A 7010-nucleotide genomic window follows, 5' to 3' on the forward strand; every position below is an offset into this window, starting at 1 on the left:
CAGTTTAGGTCTTTCAATTATATTTTGATTATGAAAGGCAATAGTCGGAGAGAGACAGGATTTGATTCTTGTTGTTGGACTGTGATTGTGTGGAGAATGGACTGAGTAGGACCTGGTGAGAGAGTAGTCTGGAATCGCCACTATAAGTAAAAAGTGGATGGGAGCCATGTGGCCACAGTGTGTAGAGACAGTGGAAGCTTTGGACATGGCTACTCTTCTGAGTGTGCCTTCCCAGGTGAGTGGGGCTTTTGGAGAAGAGGCAGGTCAGAGACTCCTGGGCTTTTCTGGCTCCGTGGCCACATGGTGATGCTGTTTCCATCAGTTGTTTCATGTGTTTTTGAGACATTCTCTGGGATGGTTTGGAAATGCAATGGCAGTTATTGTGAAACTTAGTGATCTAATAACATATGTAAGTTGATAAGAAGTTTCTGGTGTAATAGAATTAAACTTTATTTTCCCAGCATTGTTTAAGTCAATTTTTAAAAGGAATCAAATAATTTGCCTTTTGAAAAATAAACACAGTAGTATATTCTTGAAAATGTTTATTTTTCTGCAGTCTGTATTACATACCTGTTTTGATGAGGCAAATGCACATGTTCTGTGTGAAGGAAAAGTACCCTCACAGTTTTCACATGATACACCTTTGTTCTGCTCTACAGCCCTACTCTTACCAAACCATCGCTGAGGGAAAAGAGAATGACAGTTGGCTTGTGTCTTAATTCGGGTTTCTATTGCTGTTGAAGAGACACCATGACCACGGCAACTCTTACAATGGAAAACACTTAATTGTGGTGGTTCATTTACTGTTCAGAAGTTTAGTCCTTTATCATCATGGTGGGATATGGCATTATGCAGGCACTTATGGTGCTGGAGAAGGAGCTGAGAGTCCTACATCTTGATCCTCAGGCAACAGGAAGTGAACTGCAACAGTGTGTCTGGCTTGAGCGTATATGAGTCCTCAAACCCGCCTCCACAGTGACACACTTCTGCAAACCAACCCACACCTACTCCAACAGAGCTAAACCTCCTAATAGTGCCATTCCCAATGAGCTTGTGAGAGCCAATTATATTCAAACTACAACAGCCTGTTATACCTGGACCATAAGTCAGTAGAATCTCTTTAGTTAGTTCACTCCTGTATCTTTCTAGACTATGCTTATTTATCTAAGAAAAAAAGAATGGCAACAGGAAAAGGAGAGTTGTTACTAATATCATAGTTGCAATGCCTTGGATACCATGAGCTGTTACATCAATTCCTTGAGACCTATAAGATGATGTTTTTACACTGTTAGGAACTCATAAGGCTTTTCCATATGGACATCACATTTTCTCCCTTTGCCAGAGACCGCATTGCGTGGGAGGAATGCCTGCTCAGGTCTTCTCTGTCTGGTCTAATCACCTAAGGTTCCCAGCCATTTGTGAGTGAGGACAGACACTGTGCCACAGGTATATTTTGTGTTCTCAGTTACACACCTGTGTGCAAGAAATTGCCTTGTTCCTTTCAATAGCAATTCTTTCTCCTGGGCTGATTACACATTTCCTCCAGGTTAACTGGCAGATAATGTAAGAGTACACTACGTGTCTTTAAAATAAAAGGAAGTGGGTCTTGATTTTTCTTCCCTAGTCACAAATTCTTATTAGGAGATTAGAAGAAAGTCTCTAAATTACTCATCGCGTTTTCTCTGCGCCCCCCCTCCCCGGTGACTTACTGTGATATCTACATCTATTTTTGTCTATCTATATTTGTAGACCATATACTGTCATTAGTGTATTGTATTACATTGTGTGACTGCTCCATCAAAAATGCCTATTTTATGGAATTCTGGATATTTCCTAGTTTTTTACTTCTTTTGAACTATGGTGTTATGAACACCTTATACATAGCTTTGCATGGAAATTTACTTTGACTTTCCTTGGGCATGAACCTGCCCTAGACCTGAGTAGATTATGTGTGTCCAGTTAAGTAGACAAAGGTAAGCAGGTTTTCCTAGTAATTATCTATTGTATTCCAGCCTGCAGCATGTGACATGTACACTAACTATTCTATATCCTTGTCAGCACTTGGAACTTTGGAACCCTTTGTTGGTCACATGGGTATGTGATATTATGATTTTTTTAACATTTTTTTATTATTGATTCTTTGGGAATTTCCCATCATGTACCCCAATCCTACTCATTTCCCAGTTCTTCCATGTCCACCCTCCACCCTTGTAACCTCTCCCCACAAAGAAAATAAAAAATAAAAATTAAACTTACAAAACAAAACGTAAAACATCTGGCCAACCCTTCTGGGCAATGACCTGCTCCTCTATTAGCCACAGGGTTCTCTCACACCTGTCACAGCCGTCTCAGCTTCAGTTCCACCACGTGTGTACCACTTTGTTCCTGCTTTTTTCCCATCTCTCCATCACATATTCATTTGTCTTAGTGCCATTGGGAGCTGTGGTTCGTCACACAGTATATCCATTTGCTCAAACAGCTTTGCTTGCAAATGTTCATTGCAAAGAGTCCTTGGTTTGGCTCAAGGCCTCTGGCCCCTGCTACACCATCAATACTGGACCCTCACTGAAACTCCTCTCTGCGATCTTGCTGTTGCCCCAAGTCATGGAGATCCTGCACTTAGGGTTCCAACATCTCTCCAGCACCTTGTGGCAGCAGGTAAGGCACAGGGCCAGTTCTAGGGGTTTAGGTGCAGAGAGGGGTGGGGCCCGCTACGCCCCCCCCCATGCACTATACCAGTGCCAACGTGTGGCAGTTGGTGAGAGGCAGGACCAACTGTCCAGCTACTGACAAGGGGCGTGGCCAGCTCAGCACCACCCTTGGACATCAACATGACTTCAAGTGGCAGCCCAGACCACAGGCATCCACATGGCTTTTCACAGTAATACAGGCCAAGGACATCAATACAGACCCTGGATGACTGCAGTAGGACCACAGACCCAGATATGGCCCTCGGCCACAGCAGGGCCTGGGTGTCACCATGGTCTCAGGTGGCAGCAAAGGCCACTCAGATTAGTATGGCCCTGGCAACAGCATGGTCCTCAGATATCAATATGGCCTTGATTGTAGCAGCCCAGATCATTGAAATCCTCATGGCCCTTGGTGGTAACACAGGCAACAGACATCAACACAGACCCCAACTGTGGCAGTGCCACGAACCCCGGCATAGCGCTTGGTGGCAGCACAGAGTGGACATCCCATGCATTAGTCTGTTCCTCATTGCCAACATGGCTCCAGTTCTCCTCTCTCCACAGCACAGGAAACACTCGGCTTCTCTTACTCTCTGATCTCTCCACCACATGCTTGCTCCTCATAGTGGCACCTGTCCAGCCTGGGCAATGTGGCAATGGGCCGGGACTCTGGCTCTCTCTCCTATTATGATGCGCTAAGGTTCAGCTGTTTTAAGGTTTGTTTGATTTAATTCACTCTGAATATGCACACTTTTTAAAAATATGAACAAGCTTATTTCTTTTAAGATATTTTTCTATTTGTTCACTTAAAGTGTTTGCACTTGAATCTCTGTTTTGCTAACTGCATCCCTGGTCTGTTGTTCTTTTATAAAGTTTTTTTGAAAAAAAAAAGAGTTTTATTGCCTTTCGTGTATTTATCATTGTTATTATGGGAGTGTTCATGGCACAACACATATGTAGAGGTCAGGGAACAGCTTGCAGACGTTGGAACCCCTTCTGTCATGTAGTTTCCGGGGTTCAAACTCGTATAGTCAGGCTTGGCAGCAGGTACCACTATTTGCTGAGCCCCTTCCCAAGCCCTACTGTGTTGACCCTTCAGTCTTTCCTGTTTCCGGTCTCTTGGCAGCTAATGTTGGAAGCTCTATGCAATTTAGAATTTTTAGCAGCAGTACTTCAGGTGCGTTGTTCTTTATTTCTGATAGTATTACACTGTGTCATGGTTAGTGTGGATGCACAACAAATTGTCACTAAGTTAAGCATCATATGTTTCTTATGTGAGTGGATACTGAAAGTCTGGGATCAAAGTACCAAAATGGCCGTGTTGTTGGTGGAAAACTTCTTGGTTATGGTCACACATGTCCTTTCTTTGTATGTGCACTCAGAAGACACAAATGATCAAGTCTTCCCAGGACACTAACCCATTCATGACAACTCCACCCTTACAACACAATTCATCCCCAAGCCCCATCTCTAAATACCACCATGGTTTATCTAAATACCACCTCTAAGTACCATCACTTTCACCATGTTAATTTAGATGGGACACAAATACTAGGCACATGAATAACAGACATGTCCTGCTTCTATTCCTCGCTGCTTCTATGATCTTAGGATTGAGCACTAGTTCATGAGTTTTCTGCTACTATTACATGTCCCGTTCTAATTTCCTAACAGTTCCTCTTCTGAGTCTTTAAAATTTCTAATTAATCAACTAATTTATTCACTTAGTTCTTCATTTTCGATACAGGGTCTTATGTAGCTCAGCTTGCTTTAAAATCTCTGTGTAGTTGATGAAGCTGGTCATGAACTCCTGCATACTGGGATGCATGTACCACCACACCCAGCTTCTCTTAATCCTTTCAGAATTTTATACAATGTACTGATATCATACCCATCCCCTCACATCCCCCACGAGGACCTACAATCTCTAACCCCTCTCAACTTCATGTTATTAGTTTTTAAAATAATCTACTGACTCCAATTTGTGCTGTCTATATTTCCTGGGTGTGGGGCCTTCCCCTGTTGTGTGGTTGATCTAGCAGGAGCCATGCCCTTAAAGAACCTGATTCTCCCTCCCCTAGGAGCCATGCACTGTCAATAGGTACTCAGTTAGGGGTGGGGTGTTCATGAGGCCCCCTTCCATGTTAGAAGGTTGACTGGATTGATCTTGTGCAGGTTTTCTTTGGGAAACTACAACTGCGTGACAGGCTGGTTTTTTTTTTTGGGTTCTCCTGGACACCCCTGACCAACAAGAATAGGGGATGTATCCCACACCTAATGCCTCTTATTTGATAACCTACGAAATCTGCGAGGAACATTATTCCCTTTTAGGAGAAATTAGTCTTGTCGTGTGAAGAAAATACTGTTTCACTCCAATACTACTCAATCTCTGGATCTTAGAATCTTCCAAACCACCATTGTGTGATTGTTCCTGAGCCTTGGGAAATGCTGTGATACAGATGTTCCATTTGTGGCTGAAGAGTCCATAGACAATTACCCTCCATACCTTGGTCAATTTTGAGTTTCTGTGTTAACCACAGTTCACTATAAGAAGAACTTCTGCTGAAGTCTGTAAGCTGTACTAATATATGTATATAGAGATTAGAACTTAGGAGAGTTTCATACTGTGTCCACTTACCAAAGAAGTAGTAGTAGTAGTAGTAGTAGTAGTAGTAGTAGTAACTATTGTTGTTGTTGTTGTTGTAATAGTTTCACCTCTGGGACCTGTGAAGACCCCAACCATGGGAGCTTGATCAGATTTAGAGTACTAGGCAAGTGTTTCCTCCTGAGGATTTGGCCTATAAATTCAATCATAAAGTGATTTGGTTACCTCTGTGGTATTCATGCCACTATCTTACCCATGGGTATATCCTACCATGCTGACCATTATTGTAGATCACAGAGGGATAAGAATATTGATGACTTTCCTCTCCTCAATAGCCTGATAGTATCTGGTAATATGAAAACTAGGCAGTAGGAAGGAAGCTTCTTGGGCAGTGTCAACTAGATTTCTCCAGACCCTGTGTCCAAAGTGTGTGGTATCTTAAGCAATGGGGATCAACAGCAATGACAATGACCTGTATTGTTTGGGGGACCACGGGAAAAGCTCTGACTAACAGCTAGAAGGAATATCCCACACTTGGCACTAGGGCTTTATTTAATAATCCACGGCTTATTAAATTATCCCTTCTGTCAGGTAACACCAATTAAACTCCATGTATATATATAAAATAGTAGGTTTGACTACTCCTATCATGTCCGCTCTTTAACTCAATCTATAAAGAGTAAGTATTCAATATTTATGTCATGAGTCTGTCTTGATTCAGTCATTGATGTTCTCCATTTTCCTGTGAACAGCATGGTTTTAATTTTCTTAATGTTTGAATAACTCCACGGAGACCACAGGCTTCTGGGTCTTTTCAAAATTCTTCCTGATGTGATAGTTCAGTGTGCACTTATCTGTTGCACCCCTGGCCCCAAATCTGGAATCAGCCATCTTTTCCAAGGACTCTTTTGAGTGGGCAATGTTTTTAATGTACTCAATCTGAACAATAGAGATGTTCAGTGCTCAGTAGTTGATTGGATTCAGTGCCTGGGATGAGTATTTATGAATATCTTTAAGAGAGTAAATGTTATCAGCATCTGTCCTGGTTTATTCCTTGGCACTGTTATGGGAGGTCATTTTCTTTAGTTGGGTGGTGTTTTAACCTTACACTGTTTCAAAGCACAAGCAAACATATTTTATCAATTCTCCCACTCACAACAAAAGGCCTGTACTGTCAGTGTGCAATGTAACTTTCTGAACTGATGAAAATGTTCCACATCTACCCTTCCCTGCCCAGGAAGCCCTAGCTGTCTGTGGCTGTTGGGTAGCTGAAATTTGAGGAGCTCTAACGATGAAATTTATAAGTATGGTTAAATTTTGTTTGTTAAAGTGCTAACTTTATTCGTTTAAATAGGTTTATATAATTTGATAACCTCCATTTGCCACATGTAACTTGTGATGAAAATTATAGACAGAAAATACTAGCCCCATTTTTCTTCACCTTGTGTTTTCTCTTCACAATATGTCCTAGAGTTCACTCTGTAGAATTATAATGTTGGACTTCCTCTTGCCTTTTTTGAAAACTTGTTTTGTTGGTTTGTTTTAAGATAAGATCCCAGTATACAGCTTGGGTAAAACTTTAACACACTATGTAGCTCAGGCTAGCCTCAAAATGATTATTCTCTTGTGTTTTCCATCAGTGGGTTGGCATTACAGATATGTACGACTTTACCTGGCCAACCCCATGTGTACATAGTAATTTGAGTCAAAGGGAC

Source organism: Peromyscus leucopus, chromosome X, assembly GCF_004664715.2.
Source record: "Peromyscus leucopus breed LL Stock chromosome X, UCI_PerLeu_2.1, whole genome shotgun sequence".
Classification (NCBI taxonomy): domain Eukaryota; kingdom Metazoa; phylum Chordata; class Mammalia; order Rodentia; family Cricetidae; genus Peromyscus; species Peromyscus leucopus.